This window comes from Balaenoptera borealis (genome assembly GCF_965194805.1).
Source record: "Balaenoptera borealis genome assembly, chromosome: 14".
Classification (NCBI taxonomy): Eukaryota; Metazoa; Chordata; class Mammalia; order Artiodactyla; family Balaenopteridae; genus Balaenoptera; species Balaenoptera borealis.
In genome coordinates, this window is record NC_138875.1 from 25,312,312 (window position 1) to 25,330,720 (window position 18,409).

Genomic DNA, 18,409 nt, shown 5'->3' on the forward strand with positions numbered 1-18,409 from the left:
GGCTGAAAAGATGTGCACTAATATATCATACAGAGGGGCAGTTACTTTGTGTTGACATTTGGAGCTGGGCAGCCAGGGGCCTGCTGATGTGTCTCCTAGGAACACCAGTAATGTAGAGAACAGGTGGGCTTATTAGGTCACCCCACAGAATAGCGCCGCTATTACCAGCCTGAGTTGCCAAGTGTGATGTGCCCCACCTCAGACTCACCAGAGACCTGGGCTGGGCGGAGAGCACAGGAGGAGAAACCCATGGGCTTTGAGGTAGATGTGCCCAAAAAGGTGTTTTGAAAGAAAACTCAGGAAAGCACTTTGCTGGCCCAGGTCTGTGGGCTTGGGTGACAGCGCCTTTCCTGGATGTTCTGAAATAAGCCTGCTTCCCATCCTTTGGAGAAAGAAGAAGAAAAAGAAAAAAAAGTCTTTCTCCTCCCTTGCTTTTGTAAGCACGAGGAAAGAAAGAAAGGCTGTGTGTCCCAACAGTAGCCTTTCTTTGGGAGTCTTGGACATAGCTCTTTTTTCAACTTGAATCTACTTCTTACATTTCTGGTTTTAAAATCCAGACCTTCATGGACAGTCTGGAAAACAGAAAGTGGCAGGAATGGTTTTCATTTGTTAAGAGGGTATGGCAAGAAATGGGAAGTTCTAAAAAAACCTCATAGTAATAATGACAACAACTGTGATTAAAGAAAGACAGTGGTAATGGAAACTAGGAACCGAGTTTTGAGTGCCTGCTGTGTGCCAGGTGCCTTGCTTTGCAGCTCTTACCAGATCCCTGCAAGACAGGTCTCACTGTCCCAGCAGAGCTGAAGTCTGAGTTTGCCCAGCTAGCATGTGGTGATGCCAGGATGCAGATCTTGGTCTAGGAAGAAAAGAGAAAAATAAGCATAATGTAGTGAGTTTTTCATAAGGTTAAATTACTCTCTCTTAAAAGTGTTGTCCCTTATTCTGAGATTTATATCCTTCCAATATTTTTGGTAATAAGATGCACTATCTTTTATGATAACTATGGAGACAGTAGATGTTGGCAACATGAAAATTTGGTACCCTCCCCTTATAAATTTTATTTTCCAGGTTTGTGAAATTCCTAAGTCTGGTCAATTCCTTCTTGAAGGTGGTACTCTGCCAGGAACGATCCCTGCTACCATTTTCTATGAGAAGCAGCCACTGTTCCCACTTCTGTGCATCTCTGCCTTCTTTACACTTTTGCTTAGGGTTGTGGATTTGTCAGAGAGGGAGAGTGAGGAGGAGGAGAAAGCAGGAAAAATGATAAGTGACAACCCTTAGGGCAACAGTGGTTTTCTAAGAAAAGATAGTAATTCTGTTGAAAATTGCTGGAGAAGAGAGTGCGGTCCAAGTAGGCATATGCAAATTATATGCAAATCACACATGGCCCTCCTATTTTATAACCTGGATGTCCCCCTTGGGAAAATGCTAATGGAGACTAGTGGTCTCTGGCAAGCCTCCCTTGGTGATCTCCAGGAGTCCGGCCCTGATTAACGAGTATTTTCCTGGCAGTGTGGGGCTCCAATGATCTTAATTTTCACCCTCTTTCCCCCTCCCTCATCTCCATAGCCTGTGGGCGAGCCTCAGAGGGCTCTCCACAGGCCTGTGAAGTAGGGAACATGGCCAGAGTCCTGATCTGGAAAGTTCTAGAATCCTCAGGTAGACCTCACCTTCTATAGGGCTCCTGGGGTCCCAACCCAGCTCTGAGGGAAGGGACTGCTTATAGCATTGGTTCTCAAACTTCAGCATGCATCAGAATCACACAGAGTGCTTGTTTAAAACACACATTGCTGGGCTCCACCTCAGAGTTACAGATTCACAAGGTCTGGGATGGGCTGGAGAACTGGTATTTATGTCAGGTTCCCAGGTGATGCGGATGCAGACCACAGCCTAAAGACCACCATGAAATAATGCCATTTGCAGCAACATGGATGCAACTGGAGATTATCATACTAAGTGAAGTAAGTCAGAAAGAGAAAGACAAATACCATATGATATCACTTATATGTAGAATCTAAAATATGACACAAGTGAACCTATCTATGAAACAGAAACAGGATCACAGACATAGAGAACAGACTGGTGGTTGCTAACAGGGAGGGGGTTGGGGGAGGGATGGAGTGGGAGATTGGGGTTAGCAGATGTAAGCCTTTGTATATAGAATGGATAAACAACAAGGTCCTACTGTGTAGCACAGAGAACTATATTCAATATCCTATGATAAACCATAATGGAAAAGAATATAAAAAAAGAATGTATATATAGGTATAACTGAATCACTTTGCTGTACAGCAGAAATTAACACAACATTGTTAATCAACTGTACTTTAATAAAAAAACAAAAACAAAAAGCCACTGCCCTAGGGTGAAGAGTACTACTCAAAATGTGGGCCCTGGTAACAGGTTGTTACCAGACTGTGATAGAAATTAAGTGTAGAAATTAACAATAAACATTTAGAAACTTTTATGGAAGTGTGACATTGCCACACCATCCAAGCACGTGATTATTTTTCTATTAATTAATTTTTATTTTACTTCCCCAAAATATTGGTCTATGATGGTTTAAGAGTTAAAAAAACAACAAGTCTTTTGCCACAGATAGCAATTTGGGAACTCTGGCCGAGAGGGGCCAGGAACTCTAGTTCAGGGCAACCCCAGGCTGGCAGGACAACTGAAGTGCCCATCCAGAAACTGAGGCTCTGGGCAGGCTGGGCATGCAGTGGATTGGCTCCAGAAGGCGTTTGGCAACGTGTGGGGAGTGGGAGGCTGGGGGATGGGCAGGGTATTGGTTGTCCCAGTGACTGGTGGTATGGGGGAGAAAACTGGCGTTTAATGGCTGAGTGTTGGGCACGGGCACCGCAGAGACTTGTCCTGCCCTAAATGCCAGTTGAACCCCTCTTGAAAAACAATGCGGAGGGTGGAGTTAAGAAGCTGGCCCCACTCCAGACCCCCTGCCTTCTCTTGGGGGTGGGTGGACGGGGGGCAGGGAGTGGAGAGGGCTGCACCAGTCAGAACCGGCTCAACCAGAGTGCCCTTGTTTGTACATAGTAACCGTGTGTGTGTGTGTGTGTGTGTGTGTGTGTGTGTGTGTATGTGTGTGTGTGGATGGCAATGGTATATTGTTAGTACCTTACAGGTACCTCTTGCTTTAGGCAAAACCAGTATACAAAAGCTCCAATATAGAAACGGGGTAGGTTGGCAGAGGGTGGTGAGGATAATTCCTTTTAAAAAAGATTAATTGTAGGAGTCCCTGCTTCGTAAAAAGTTGTACCAAAAATGTAGTCTACGTGTGGTGTCCAGGACAGTCATTTGCATAAAGTAAGGGGTACCTGTTCTTTCAGAGGAAGGTGGCAGGATCTAGAGGTGGTGCGGTTTCAGATGGCCTTGTGAATTGCTTGGAAGGCTCTAACGGCAATAAATACCACAATAATAAGTGGTTGTAGTTGGAAGGGATCCTGCCTGTTTTGTCATTGCCCCCTCACCAGCCCTTGGCCTGGGCAAGTCCTTCTCAGCTAGGAAAGAAAGTTTTGTGATTCCGGCCTGCTATCTTTGTAGATAGTGTTTGACATTTTGTGGTGACGGTGTGAGAAGTAATTAGTTGTCTTGTGCCTTTGGGTGTACGAGGGGGCCGCTGGCTCTTCAAGCTCAGAGTCGTAGAGTGCGGAGCCTGGAAGGAGATGTAGCGTTCATCAACCCCGCATTTTATAGGGTGGAAACTGAGGCCCTGGAAGCCCCAAATGTGCCCCAAGTTGAGCTTGTGTTAAGGCAGGCAGTGGGCCTATTGTTGGAGGCTTACCATGTAATTAATGGGATTTGGAGCAATTACAGGGACAGTAAAGCCCCTCGTTTGTTTCTTATGCCAGGCCTGAGATTCCTTAGGAGTGGGGAGCGGGAGGGCAGAGGGAAGGTGGTAAGAAGGTGGCAGATAGTTGGCAAATCATCTCTTGCCAGGCCTGCTCCGTGGAACGCTGGCTTACATTTTTATACTGTGCGCCTCAAAGGATTCCGGTACAGGGTGCGTATCTGCCCAAGGTTCCCCACCTAGTTTTCCTCTGGGGCTAATTCTTGTTGGCTTTTAATGCTGGGCTGTAAGGAGCCTGCTTTTCTTTTTTCTTTTTTCTTTTTTTTTTAAGTGAACACCAACTAGGAAATCATAAAAGTTGACATCATTCCGGGGAGGGGGTTCCTGCGCCTTCCTAGGCCTGGGGACAGCAGCTGAGCCAGAGCTGATAGTCACTGACTGGGGAGAGGAGCGGGGATCTGGTGTGATGAGAAGATCAGCACATCTAAGCTTTTGCAGCTGTGTGGGATTCCATATCAGGCCCCTGAATTCATTCATTCATTCGACAGATACTTATTGAGCATCTATTATTTCCCAGCCATTGTGCTAACTGGTGAGACAAAAAGTGCTGGCGATGGATGGTGGTGATGGCTGCACAACAGTGTGAATGTACTCAATGCCACTAAATTGTACACTTAAATATGGTTAAATGGTACACATTGTGTTGTGTATATTTTACCATGATAAGAAACAAAGAGAGAGAAAGAGCAACATAGAATAAGGCCCCTGATTCCAGGAGGTTGCTGGTCCTCTGCAGACTCCCCTTAACATGGCCTAGAGCCCGAACAGTGGCGGTTAATGGCCACCCATGGAGGGGGTCTGTGGGAGACTGTGGGAGGCTGGGAGTGCCCAGGGCAGGCTGAGGAGGGGGGTCTGGCAGGGATCGCCCATGTGCATGCCCATGAGAGGAGGTGCTGTGCAACGGAGGGTGCTGTCTTTAAATACATTTCTTGCTAAAATGTGTTTTTGAGATGTTGCCCCCATAGGGACAGTGCTCAGACTTGAATTTCTGTTGGAACTAATGTTTGTTCACAGAAATTTTAAGTGGTAAAAAGCTTGGGGCTGCAACCATGGTGACACCCGGAGCTCAGGCTCTAGTTTTCTTCTTTCTAGACTGTGTTTCTGAGAGTTTCTTTTTCAAAAACATGGGTGAAACTGAGGCTACATAGCATCACGGTTTTCTTAATGTTTCCTGTGGATTGGTCATTCATGCCTGTGCCACCGTGGGGCTGAGGGGAGCCTGGGCCAGTGACTTCAACTCTCTCTACCTCAATTTCTCTATCTTAGGAGGTGGTGAGCACATGTGATGGAGGGTGTGGAAAGCGTTTAGCCGCCAACCTGGCCTGCAGTGACTCTTGTAACTGTCACTTTGCATGTCACCAGTCATTTGGGTATTAGCATGTCCTGGCTTGCAATGAAACATGCATTATTATTTAACGTTTCCCTCATGTTAATATTCTCCCCACTCAGATTACAAGGAGAGGGTTTCACCTCTTCCTATGCCTCCCATGTCTCTCTCTGTAGGGCACATGGCAGGTGCCCTACAGACACTCAGTTGATTGAATAGTCTCTTTGTAAAGGTCTGGGTGGTATTTCCGAGGGTAGCCTTTCCATTCGCCGGCAGATCAGCCCCACTCCCCGTCCTCTGAGCCGGGAACATTTGGGGCGGGTCCGTCCTGCGTGACTCCAAGATCCCCAGCAGCTCTTTCACGGTTTCGTTTTGGAACCATAGCTCTGGCCTCTTCAGATGGTCTCAGGCAGTGATGGCCAGGTCACCCAGCAACAGCCATTCAGATAATTACATGGGTTTCAAATTGTTCACCACTTTACGTCCTCAAAGCAATTTCAGAATCAATTTGAGGTTTGACAGGGAGCCGGTGGAGGTCTCGCAGCCCTGGGATGGTGCGTGGGGCCTGCTTAGCGCTCGTTACAATTCCAGCAGCAGGATCCGTGCACCTGGGGAGCAGGGGCGCCGTCCTCTCTTGCAACTCAGGGAAGAAAATCAGTCAATCAATCAATGAGAGCACACCTAATTAAAGGTAACAAAGGCTCTGGGCGCTTCATCCCTCCCCACGCTCTTGGGGCTATAGAGCGCCAAAAGGAAAACCAGCCTTGTCTCAAGGAGGATTAAAATGAAGTCTCGGTGTCAGAAATCAAATCTAGCAAGACTATCTTTTTTTAACAACAGGTACCTACCCCTCAGTGGAGTGGAGAACCTCTTCCCAGGAGCAGCCTTATAATGGGCCTAGACCATTCCTCTGCTCTCAGTAGAATAAGGGCTCCAGGCTGCCCCTGTTCTCGTGCACGGGAGTAGAACAGTAGGAAAGGCAGCCTGGCTTATGCCCTGTGCTCAGAGGCCCTGCACACAGAGGCTGCAAAGTGCGGTGGTCAAGGTGTAGGCTCCAGAGACAGATGGCCAGGGTTCCTTCCCCTCACCCCCAGCTGGGGGACCCGAGGCTGGTGGCCCCAAGATCTTCATCTGCAAAATGGGAGTGGCCATAACTCCCACCTCTGGAACTGTGGAAAGATTGCACCAGTTAACGTGTGAAAACAGTACCTGGCACGGAGTAAAGTCTTGCTGCTCTTTTAAAGAACCATTTCCCTAACCAGGCAACGGGTAAAGCCACTCTTCACTTTGCAAGGAGCAAGATAAGTTTATTTTTAGTTCTACTTTGCAAAAGGGGTGAGTTAACCCAGGTCACAGAGCAAAGTGGAGCGAGCCTGAAATGGAGGGCTTATTGTCCCCTCCTCCCAGCCTCTCCGGGCTCTGGTGTTCAACCTTCTAACGAGCCTTGCTGAGGTCTTTCACCCCAACCTCTAGTCTCATGGCCAAGATAAACTCAAAGCATCAGCCCTGTGGCATATTTTGTACTTCAATAGGGTCAACTTCTTATGCTGCAAGAATGAACTGGTAGAGTGTCAGGACCCTCTCGTGGGTCGGCCAGGTATTTGGGGAGGGCCCTGCTGTCACACCACATGGCACTTATCTGCTCAACCTTTACTTCCCACCAACCCTGCCTTGTAGATCTTTGGGATTAAAAGGATCATCGGAGCATCTGAGACCTCGTCAAAGGCAGGGCGGGGAATCTTTGGTGATTACCTTTTGTTTTGGAAACCTTAGAGCAGACTGTTAGGGCTGGCTTATCTTCTCCTCTCCTCCAGTCTAATGAGAGAGTGGGTCAAGAGCCAGACGGAAACACAATAACACTGGGTACATGGAAGTCAGGAAATTCAAAGACATGTTCTCCACAGTGGTTGCAAATTGGTCCTTTTTGCACAGGCGCAGGTTGAAGGCCTCCCAGTGATAGAAAAGGTGAAGGAGAGGGAAGATGGAAGCTTTGGTGCCCTGAGTTATATGCTGCCTTCACTCTCCCGTTCCTTGCATCACTCCCTGCGCCAGTGAACATTAATGGGACACTAAGCTTTAAAAACCAGACACTGAGCTTGGCTTGTGGGCTCTGGGATTGCAAAGAGGGATGGACCCTGATGAGCCCAGGCCAGAGGATGCAGCAGCAGATCGAATCCGAAGAACAGAACTGCAAATAATTAATAGTTCACAGACACCTGCCAGGGCCAGAGCTTTACTGGGACTTGTCGTAGCAGCCAGCAAACTGGAAGTCAGTTTTGGAGAGTGATTTTTGGGAAAGGCCTTTGTGGAGGGACGTTGAGAGGTTCAGGTTCAGATCCAAACATGCACATCCAGCCAAGCCATTGCTGGTTCACCAGCTGTAGAGCAGACATCGATCTGGGTGGACTTAGCCAGCTCTCTGTTATTGAACATGCAGCGAAGAGAAAAACTATTATTTTACCTGCTGGCGTTAGTGCTCTCCTAGGGAAGAAACTGTTTTCACTTAAGAAGTACCTTGATAGGTCATTTGGGTGAGAGAGGAGGCCTTGAGGCCATGAGTAGAAAGAGAAAAAATAGAGAGAGAACTCCTTTGTGTAAATAAAAGCAGAAGTTGTGGAAAAGGAGGGAGGGGGGAGGATCCTGGTTGGAGGCTGGGACTGAGTCGGAGGAAGTGGCCACGTCTGCTCTCTAGTTTAAGACTCCTGGTGGCCCTCCCCCAGCCCGTCAACTTTGTCTCCAGCAGTGTCTACTCCTCGCCAACCTGTGTGTGGGTGTTGAGGGCTGGGCCTCCCGGGCCTCGGATGACAGGACAGAGCATCCTCAGCTCGTGGAGGAAGGAGGAGGGATTCTGCGACAGCCGGAAATCAATGTGGAGCTAACGCCGGATGGAGCTGGGTGTTGGCTTCCCCGCAGGTCAGGAGATGGCAGTTGGAGCCCATCTTTGCTAGATGGGATAAGAGCTGCTTTTCAAATGTTTTCTGAAGAATTGGGTCTTTATTCTTTTAAGGCCTGTGGGTCAGGGTTCTGGCTGGTCTCCAGGAGGGTTGCTGGGGCCTTCCTCGCAGCAGGGAGCCACGGTGAACAACTCCTGCCACTGCCCCTGCCCCAGTTCTCCTAAGCCAGCAGACAGAGAAATCAAAATAGAGCCTCGCCACGCAAAGTCAGTGTAAGCTAAGATCTGGTGGAAAACGTCCAAGGCTTCTCATCCAGCACTATCCCGGTCAGTCACTTTTCCCACAGTCTCCAGGAGAACTGGCCATCCAGCCTCTGCTCAGATGTTCCCAAGACCAGGGGCGCACCGTGCTGAGAGTCCCACTGTCAGACAGCTCTCATGGTCAGGGTGTTCCTTGTGAGATCCAGTCACATTCTGTACCCACTCCCCACACCCACCTCCCCAGCCACTCATCACAGCTCTGCCCTCAGGCCCCCTTTCTGCACAGACAGCCCTCCTGGCCTGTGGCCAGCTGTCCTGTCCTTTGCGTTCTTCCTTGGCTCAGTCTCTTCTGTCCCTCCCCCTTCCTCATCTGTCATGGGTGCCTGGGTGCCCGACAACAGGCCTCGCTCATGACAAGTAACGTTAGGGGCTCCCCGAAGGGCATTTGCAGTGGCTGGTCAAGAATATGATGTTTTTTAATCTTCTGAAAACTTCCTAAAAGCTAGGCCAGACTGTGCCCAGCCTGTGCCCTCTCTGAGGTATGTCCTCAGCTCAGGAAAGTCCTTGCTTTGTAGCAAAGCTGTCCTGTGGGCTCCTGACCTATCCCTGGCCTGGCAGTGTCTCTCTCGTCCCCTCCCTGTGCTCCTTCTGGCCTACCTCTGCCTGTCTGCTACTTCACAACAACCTTCCAGGCCTGTCTGTTGTGTGGGGAGAGCAACCACTGCTTAAATCTTGTGGTTTGAAGGGAACGGGGGTGACTTCCTCTACCTTTGCCCCTGCCCTCAACATTTCCCCCACCCGTTTCCTTTCTAGATGTCACTCGTTCCTTGGAACTCCTCCTGATCTCACCCCCCAACCCCCAATCCCCGCATCTAGCCCTGCATCTCTCAGGGAGCCTTCCTGAGGAATATCCGCCTGCGGAGTGGAAAGAGCACTGCCCTGGGACTGGGAGACCAGGGTTCTCGTCCTGGCCCTGCTCAGGTGTGTGAGCTCAGGGCCTCAGTAGCGTCAGCTGGAAAATGAGATTGAGTTAGATGTCCAGCTCGGACAGCGTATGGTTTCTACTTGGGACAGAAACATCTGTTTTCCTCTTCTGGATCCTGCACACTCCCTGCCAGTAAAATTCTGTTTCATGAGGTAGACGGAGTTCACAACTCATTTGCCAGGTGGAGAGGATGGCTATAACATGAAACTCATGAAAGATCTAGCCAGGTGTTCGCAACTCGGGCTGCACATTTAGTATCACCTGGGGAGCTTTTAAAATATACTGATGCTCAGGCCCCACCCCCAGAGAGTCCGATTCCATTGGACTGGGTGGGGCTCAGGCATCTTTATGGTTTTTTTTTCCTTTTTAAAGAAATTTTCTTGAAGTATAGTTGATTTACAATGTTGTGTTAGTTTCTGCTGTACAGCAAAGTGATTCAGTTATACATATACATATTCTTTTGTACGTGTGTTTTTTAATAGGCTTTTTATTTATTTATTTATTTTTTAACATCTTTACTGGAGTATAATTGCTTTACAATGGTGTGTTAGTTTCTGCTTTATAAAAAAGTGAATCAGCTGTACATATACATATATCCCATATCTCTTCCCTCTTGCGTCTCCCTCCCTCCCACCCTCCCTATTCCACCCCTCTAGGTGGTCAAAAAGCACCGAGCCGATCTCCCTGTGCTATGCGGCTGCTTCCCACTAGCTATCTGTTTTACATTTGGTCGTGTATATATGTCCATGCCACTCTCTCACTTCGTCCCAGCTTACCCTTCCCCCTCCCCCCCATCTTTATGTTTTAAAAGCTCCCCAGGTGACCCTAAATTGTAGCAAAGTGAGAGCCACTGTTCTAGTACCCACTGCTAGCTTTGCTGCTTGAAGTGTGGTTCTCAACACAGAAGCGTAGGGTCTGCTGGAGCTTGTTAGAAATGCAGATTCTCAGGCCCCGGCCCAGACTCCCAACCAAAATGTGCATAATAACAAGGTTCCAGGGGATTTTTATGCCATTTAATATCTGAGGAGCATGGCTTTCACCCCACAAGTGGCCTTTTAGGATTTCCTTTGCTTATAATATCTCTTATTTTTTCATAAGCAGCCATAAATCCATTTTGGGTGTAGGTGTGGCATAAAAAAAATTGTATCCAATGTCAGTTAATATTAATGTGTTATATCTATAGATATAACATCTATGCTCTAACTATTTTCACTTTTCAAAGGAGCCGAGCTCTCGTTCCCTTCCCATAGGGCCTTTGCACATGCTGTGTTCTGCCTGGGATTCCCCATCCTCCTTCTAGACTCTGCCATCCTCCCATTCACCTGGCTGACTCCTACTCACCCACAGCTGGACCTAGTGGGACCTTTTTGTCTGACCCACATCCTTTTCCATCCTGGTCTCCCACCTCATCCATCTCTCTTCCTGTCTCTCCCATTTGTTGACATCATAGCCCAGCAACGACAGCTCCCAGGGTGGTCCAGGTGGTGATGTTGGCGGGGGTGGGAGGGACAGGGAGAACCAAGTCTGGTGGTGAGGAGATCCAACTTCAGAATCCACCTTATGTCTTTTTAAAAAATATTTATTTATTTATTTATTTAACTTTTGGCTGCGTCGGGTCTTAGTTGTGGCATGGGGGATCTTCCGTTGTGGCACATGGGCTCCTCGCTGCACGGGGCAGGCTTCTCTCTAGTTGTGGCATGTGGGCTCTAGAGCGTGCAGGCTCCAGAGCACGTGGGCTCTGTAGTTGCGGCACTCAGGCTCTCTAGTTGTGGCCTGAGTGCTCAGTAGTTATGGCACATGGGTTTAGTTGCCCTGTGGCGTGTGAGATCTTAGTTCCTCGACCAGGGATCGAACCCGCGTTCCCTGCATTGGAAGGTGAGAATCCACCTTATGTCTTAACCTCCTTTGTCACTTTCCTCATTTGCTTCGTGTTTATGCAAGTGTCCACCTCACTGGAGCTTTGTGAGGATCAAATGGAGTAATGGACGCTAAGATGCTTTCTAAAGTACGAAGAATCTACAAATACAAATCATAATCATTTTCATTAGCGCTGGTGGCAGGGGATGGATGCTCCAGGGAGCCGTGAGAATGTGATGAGTGTGAGGAAGACGCAAACCTTTTGCCCCGTGATAGTGGAGACGCGTGTCTGTTCCTCATGAGTGCTGAGCATTAAATGTTTACAAAGGTCACACTGCACAGGCCCAGGAGAGCCTTCCCCTCTCCTTTGAGTCATCCCTCTCCCGTTCATTCCTGTTGCCAATCGACGCCCTCCCATGGCCCCATTTTCTGCCCCCGCCTCCACCCCATGCCCTGCCTGCCCATCCCTGGGTCGGGGCCTCTGGGGGATACAGAAATAGGACTGAAACACTCCTGTCTGTGCCTTTAGAGGAGGACGGATGGTGAGGCTGAGCGGGGGGAGCCAGGGAGCCCTCTGTGTCCCTCAGAAACCATGCAGCCAACTACCTCCTAATTCTGAACTATCTGGACCCGGCTGCTGTTCAGCAATGCGCACGCGCACAGAATGACTGCTTTTGTCCTTCCGCTCTTCTTTCCTTAGGGCAGCTTCTGATAAGGATCCAAGCGCTAGAGGACAGATCTCCAGAGCTAAGGCAGGATCCGGGGACCTGGGAGCAAGCAGGGTAAAGGGACCCAGACAGGACCAGAGACTGAGAATTCTTTACTCTCACCCTGGCCCACACGCTGTGGCCTGGCCCTGCTAAGGGGCACTGGCCCCTCTGAGGGCTGCGATGGGGCCAGCCTGCTGGGCACCCTGGGCCATTGGCTCCCTGTCTCTGGGTCTCAGTAGCATTTTTTGAAAGTGATGGATGTAGGGCTAGGATTGTCTTCAAAGTGCCCCAGCCCTGAGTGGTAATGATGTGGCATTGGTCCGGGCCATCAGCGGAATGCACACCGTGGAGGGTCCCTGTGGGTGGGATTCCCGGTCTGGAGGTGGCTCTCAAGGTGGGAGGGCCTTAAACAGGCAGGTATACAGCACTGGGCTGCCTTCCGAGCCCCAGTCATCTCCCCCACGGAGGAAAGGCCGGTGTCCTCAGAGGGACAAACAATGGCAGGTCTGTCCCCAGCTCCAGTTCACAGCAAGGCAAACAAGGCAGCCTCGTCTCACAGCTCTTTCCTTGATAGTGGAACACTTAGTGACTATAAAGAAAAGAGATAGAGTTGGCATTTCATGGCTACCATAGGCATTCAACGTGCGACACAGGCCATACCAAAATTAAAGCACATGTTTTCATTTGGGACCACCTCTGAAGCAGCAAAAAGCCCAACCCAACCCAAGTAACATTTTGTCCTCCTAATGAGCGTGTAAACAGAAGGAGGATTCGTGAAGTTAATGTTTCTGCCTTCCTTCAGGGACATTAGTAGGCATTGATTTTCAGCTGTGATGTACGCCACTTGCAATGGCTTTTGACTGAAGGGGACAATGCTGTTTGGGAATCTGTGAGGTTTAAAACATCCACAATTGCCTGGTGCCGCAGCAACTGCCAAGTGCTGTTCTAATAGCACCTCATTTGTTAGGGTAACAAGGAAGTAACTGTGAATGCCTGCTGTACTCCAGACGGACTGTGGGCTGGCTCTAAAACCACCGACACATCCCTAGCCCAGAGGGGATTTCCTTAGGTGGGAGGGGGAGCCGAGGGACAGGGACAAGCAGGAAAGTAGGAGACTATAAACAGCACATGCCTGTTAGAGCTTCTCCCTGGGGAGGGAGGGATGGGGAATGGGACCAGGGATGTGGCTGCAGGACCCCAACCGCATGTGCAACGTTTTATTTCTAAAAACAAAACCCAAAGGCAAGTATGGCATAAGAGTAAGATAAGATGATGCTAGTGGTGGGTTCAAGGATGTTTGTTATATGACGCACTATTTGTCAGTACATTTGGACTATTTTATAATTAAATAAAAATGTAAAAGAAAAAAGAAAAGTACAGGGTGGTTCGTGTAGTAAGCCACCATCTGCGTAGGAAAGGTTTCACTTGGGACTCTGCTGGCAGACACATAGTGGGTCCCTAGAAGGACTCAGAGGACATGGGCACCGAAGGTCCCCTCCGCACACATTATAGGAGAGAAACTTCTTTTCACTGTGTTCTTTCATGCTTTCTGGATGTTGTACTGTGCCCTTTATTACCTAATTTTTAAAAATAACATGATTATATCTGAAAGTTAAGAAAAGATGAATAGAGAGGGGAGAGGGGAAAAAAAGAGAAACTTTAAAGAGGGGGAAAAAAAAAAGACAGGAGGGAAGCAACTTACGAAATGCTGGAACTCAGCCTGGGCACTTGGCGGTGAGAGTTTAGCAAAGACCCTTTGAGGCTCCCCCAGTGAGGAGCCTTCCCTGGAGCAGCTTCCTGGGGGCACAGAAGGGCCACCTAGAGCAGGAGGCGGCCTGCCGGCCTGCACAGGGTACATGGGAAGCCCTTTCCTGCTCCTGCCCTGGAGCAGCCCCGGGCCCCCCAGCAATCCAAGAGGCCTCTGCTGGGGCTGGCGGCCTGAACGGAGAGGCGGGGTAGGAAAGGAGGGTGGTTGGTAAGGTCCAGGTGACAGGTTCTCTTGGGAAAGGATCAGAGTCCCAGCGGGGCCGCTGGTTGGAGGGAGCCCACTGTCCTGGACACAGCTTCCTTTCTGGGCACTGCCTGCTGGGTGCCAGTGGAGGAAGATTTATGCAGCTGAGCAGATGTAACTAACACGTGATCCCCAGGCTGTGGCCCTAATTGGCCCAGGGCAACACGACTCTGTAGGATTTTCAGATATTCGGAAATGGACCCCTTCCCCACCCGCCTTTCCCTACCCACCCCCTGAGCCCATGACTTTCTCCTGCACCTGCTGCAGAGTTCGGGAAGAGAGGCGAAGTCCCACGGTGTGGGGCTTTTTCTTGTGAGCAGTCTCAGGCCTGCCATCTAGAGTTTAACTTCTTCGTGCAGTCCAGGCTGCTTGAAGCCTCTTGAACCATTTCAGCCTCAAACTGGGCCAGGTGCCTAGAAGGAATTCCAGAAAGGTTTGCTGAATTGAATTTGACCACTGAGAGCAGCTGACTCCCTTGGGCTAAAAACACGGTAGCCTGAATCTTCCTGGGCTTGGGTCCCAGATGGCGAGCCAGGGAAGGGAGAAGCTTCCAGCTCCCTGCTATCACTGAATCCCAGCCTCCTCACTTACATGGAGGAAGCACCCTAGAGGGAGCACCGGACTGGAGGTCGCCTGGGACCAGGAGTTTGGTCCTACCTTTGCTCACACAAAATACTGAAGGCTGTCCCCCATCCAGGGGAATGGTGATAGCCAGCACCCAGGGCAACTGCTTTAAAAGTATGGACCCTGCACCTGCGGCATCAGTGTCACCTGAGAGCTTACTGGGATGCAGATTCTCAGGCCCCACCCTGGACCTGCAGACACTTGGGTAGGGCCCGGTGCTCCGTGTTTGCCAAGCCCTCAGGTCATCCTGATGCACAATGGTGTTTGAGACCTGGGCTTCTCCCCTGTGGAGGAGGAGGGGAGAGCCAAGTTAGGTTTAGAGAGCTTCCTGAGTGATGCTGACTTTCACGCTTAATCCTGGAACACCTTTTCATCTCCTATTTCACCATGAGGAGCAGAACACCTGAGCAGGGAAGTATCCCATTCACTATCCTGCAGCAAGCTTGCAGTGGGTGGAGACCAGGCCTCTGATCTGAATTCCTATTCAGTTGCTTAAGTTGTATAAACGAAAAGAATCACGGTCAATGGCAGGGTGGTGAGTGCAGGGAACATTATAGATTCTGAAGGGAAGCCTCCGGGTTGAAATTTTGGAAACCAATAGCTCACTCAACTGACCTGTGGAGCAATGATAACCTTTCCTGCCACACCCGTGGAGCTGCTCTGAGATCAGCTGAAATAACTGCCTTGCAGGTGCCGAAGGGGGTGAAGGCCTCTGCGTGGGGACAGACAATGACCAGGAAAGGGCCAGCTTTGGCCACGTGGAAGCTGGAGCCCAGGCAGGTCAGTAGAATGCTTGCCCTGATGTGAGGGCCCTGCCTCGTTCGAGGGTGGAAGGGAGCCGAGTGCCGGGTCCATCTTAGCAGGTGGAGAGCCATCTGCCTGGCATAGCCTCGCAGCAAATGGCCTTGCTCCGGGCTGCACCCAGTTCTGCAAGAGTAGCAAGGACAGCTGGGAACTGTGCTTCCTTCCCTGCACCAGCACCAGAGGAGCTGGCCTGGGGCACCTGTCAAGGGGATCAATGTTGGGAGGCCCATATTATAATGTGAGCCAAGCTAGGAACAGAAAAAACCCACTCTGGGAACAGGGCCTGGGGGGTGGAGGTGGGTGTGCAGGATTAATTTAATTAAGTCCTGCTTTGGGGACCAGGCTAAATTTAGCAGTTGCCTAGGCTGCTGGTTTGACTCCTTCCATGCAACTCCCTCCCATCTGCCCATTGTGCATCCTGCAGGTGATTAATTCAGAATTCCAGGCCAGAATGTGCAGATGCACCTGCTGATTGCTTAGTCCCCTCTCCAGCCTCTGCTAAAGTTTTCTCCCTGGGTCCCCGGGGGGTGGTACATTCTGAAGCACCAGAGCAACGCCTGTCCTTCTCCAGGGAAGTAAACACTTCATCCCTCCTAATGATTCCTGCAGTGGCTGCAGCACCTTGCCAAGAAAGCACAGCCACCGTGGGCCTGGATCTCTAGCTTGTTTCATTTCATTGTTTCTCAGGGCCACTAAAAAATGTGGATAAATGGTAGCAGTGTTCTGGACGGAATGACTGATAACTAACTGCTAAATGTGTGTGCCTGCACCTCACAGCGAGTAGGTGAGAGGTTCTTTTGCTACAATTTTTCTTCCAGTTCTATACTCTTCCCCTTTGATGATTCCTACTTGGTCTCTTCAATCTTTGGACTGTTTTTTCTCCTGATTACCCTCCTCCTTATTTGGGGCCATTCCGAAATTTGTTAGTATCTCCACCAGATTGAAATGGTGTCAGAAAGAGAAGGAGATGAGATGGGAGGTGATGTGAATACTAATAAATACCAAATGATGATTTACAGCATAGAACATTCTTTTGTTCATTTACCAAATCTTTATTGAGGGTCTACAGGCCTTGTGGTAACACAGAAACTGCAGTACTGAGCCAGACACAGTTCCTACCTGCAGGGAGTTGGCCATCTAGCGGGGTTAGACACAAGGAAAGTCAATTACAGATGGGTAGTGTGTCAGCACAGTGCCGGCCTCTGGGTGAGGGATCAATAATTAGCAGCAAGCATGGTAGTAGCAGTTGATTTCAGGGCTTCATGCCATGAGCCAGGCTCAGTGGGTGAAGTCATGAAAGAACTTTCTCTTACTGTTTTTCATTACCACTTCTTGGGCTTTTCTCTCCAGTCACTGTATCAAATCTCGGTCAGGTCCCCTTGATTTTCTGGTCACACCCAGATATTAATAAAGAGCTTCATTTTCAAATATTGAAAGTCCAGCCCAGCTTAAAACCCAAACCTCCATCTTTTATCCCGTGTTTAGTTCCAGCCTCCTTGCTCACCCCTGCCTCACCCCAGGTCCCTGACCAGGTTTGGAATCTGCAGAAGAGCACAGATGGCATCTTTTCTCTCTACTTGCCCCTCTCCTTCCCTCCTGCCAGCTGCTGTTTCTGGCCTCTCCAAAGTCGGTGCAGGAGAATGGGGTTGGAAGAATAAAGCAGAGTCCTCTGTAGCTGATTCTGGTATAAAACTGGTCCCCTCTGGGAGGCAGGTGCCTCAATACAGGCTGTTTCTTTTCTAGGTGCTTTAGTGGGTCTGGGCAGCTTGGAGATGAAGTGGCTCATAGTGAAAAGCTTTGGGGTCAGACAGGCCTAGTCCCAAACCTCACTCTGTCCTCACAAATGACTTAAAACTCTCCGATCCTCAGTGTTCCCACCACAGAATGGGATGATATACCTGCTTCCCAGAGGAATTATGGACATTTGTGGTAACATATGTATGGGGATGGAGACATTGTGAGTGCGTACATAACGGATGGTGGCCAGTTTTAAGAGGTTGAGTCCTCTTTTAGAGTTTTCGATAGCAGAGGCCTAGCATCCTCTATGGTCTGAGTTGGCCCTGCCTCCAGACTCCAGAAGCCTTGACCAATCCCCCTGACTGCTGTTTTCCCTTTCCAGCCCCCTCTTCACCCCCACAGGGACATCACTCCTTAGTCAAGAGCACTGGAAAATAACTTTGACTGCAGTGATCAGAATGGCTGTGGTGATGGAAAGTTACAATATTTTGATTAGTTATAGGTCTATGAATATAAATGATTGTACAACACTTTCCACATCAGCAGTGCCACCTAGACATTAGGATGATTTTCGCAATAACCAAGTCCAGATGCCGCCCATCCCAGTAAATGAGGGGGCCGTGGGTTTCAGGAGCGTGGGCTGCATCCAGCTTTCCTTTGGCGCTTTCCCTGAGGCTGTTGCCAACTTACCACTTCCGAGTTTCCCTCGGATTTTAATCTCCCAGGGGAAGAAGCCTCTTTATGGGAATAGATTTTGTGGTTCACTGAATCCAGGCCAACCAGACAGAGGGAGATTCAACTGTCTTTCCTTTTCCATTCCTGGAGGCTTGGCTCCTCAGCTGCCCTCGCTACCCTCCCTGAGTTTGCGGGACCACCTAGAAGTGAAGGCGACAGCAGCTGGGGCAGGAGGTGGCCATTTCTATACAAGTTTGGCTAATTCCTGGCCTAAGGCTGCTAAAATGCCCTGTGGACGAGTAAGATACTCTTCAGCCAAACCCCCTAAATTTAGTGGAGGTGTGTTCTTACTGACGCTGGCCGGGGCACTGGTCTGAGTGCTCCTTTCTATTTTGTCCCCAAAGCAGGAAGTTCTCTAGTGACTACTGTGGAGTTCAGGCTCGGGAGATGATCTCAAGCAGCCAGTGTTTTTGACTTTCCAAAAGGATAAATATTACTTGAGGAGCCTCACATTTTAGAGGGTCTGGAGAATGTTCTTTTCTCAATTACTAGGAAGTGATAAGCACTTGATATGTTGGCTTGGGCCTGGAATTTTGACCTTCAGCTACTCTTTCCAGGCGCCTATGTGGAGGAGGAGGAGGAGGGTACCCCCAGCAAGGGAGG

At 49.5% G+C, this 18,409-nt stretch overlaps 1 protein-coding gene across 6 annotated transcripts in view; it reads left to right on the top strand.

Moving 5' to 3' along the window:
• Positions 1-18,409, top strand: part of ZBTB7C (zinc finger and BTB domain containing 7C) — a 373,957-nt gene that overhangs the window by 115,598 nt on the left and 239,950 nt on the right. The window lies entirely within an intron of this gene.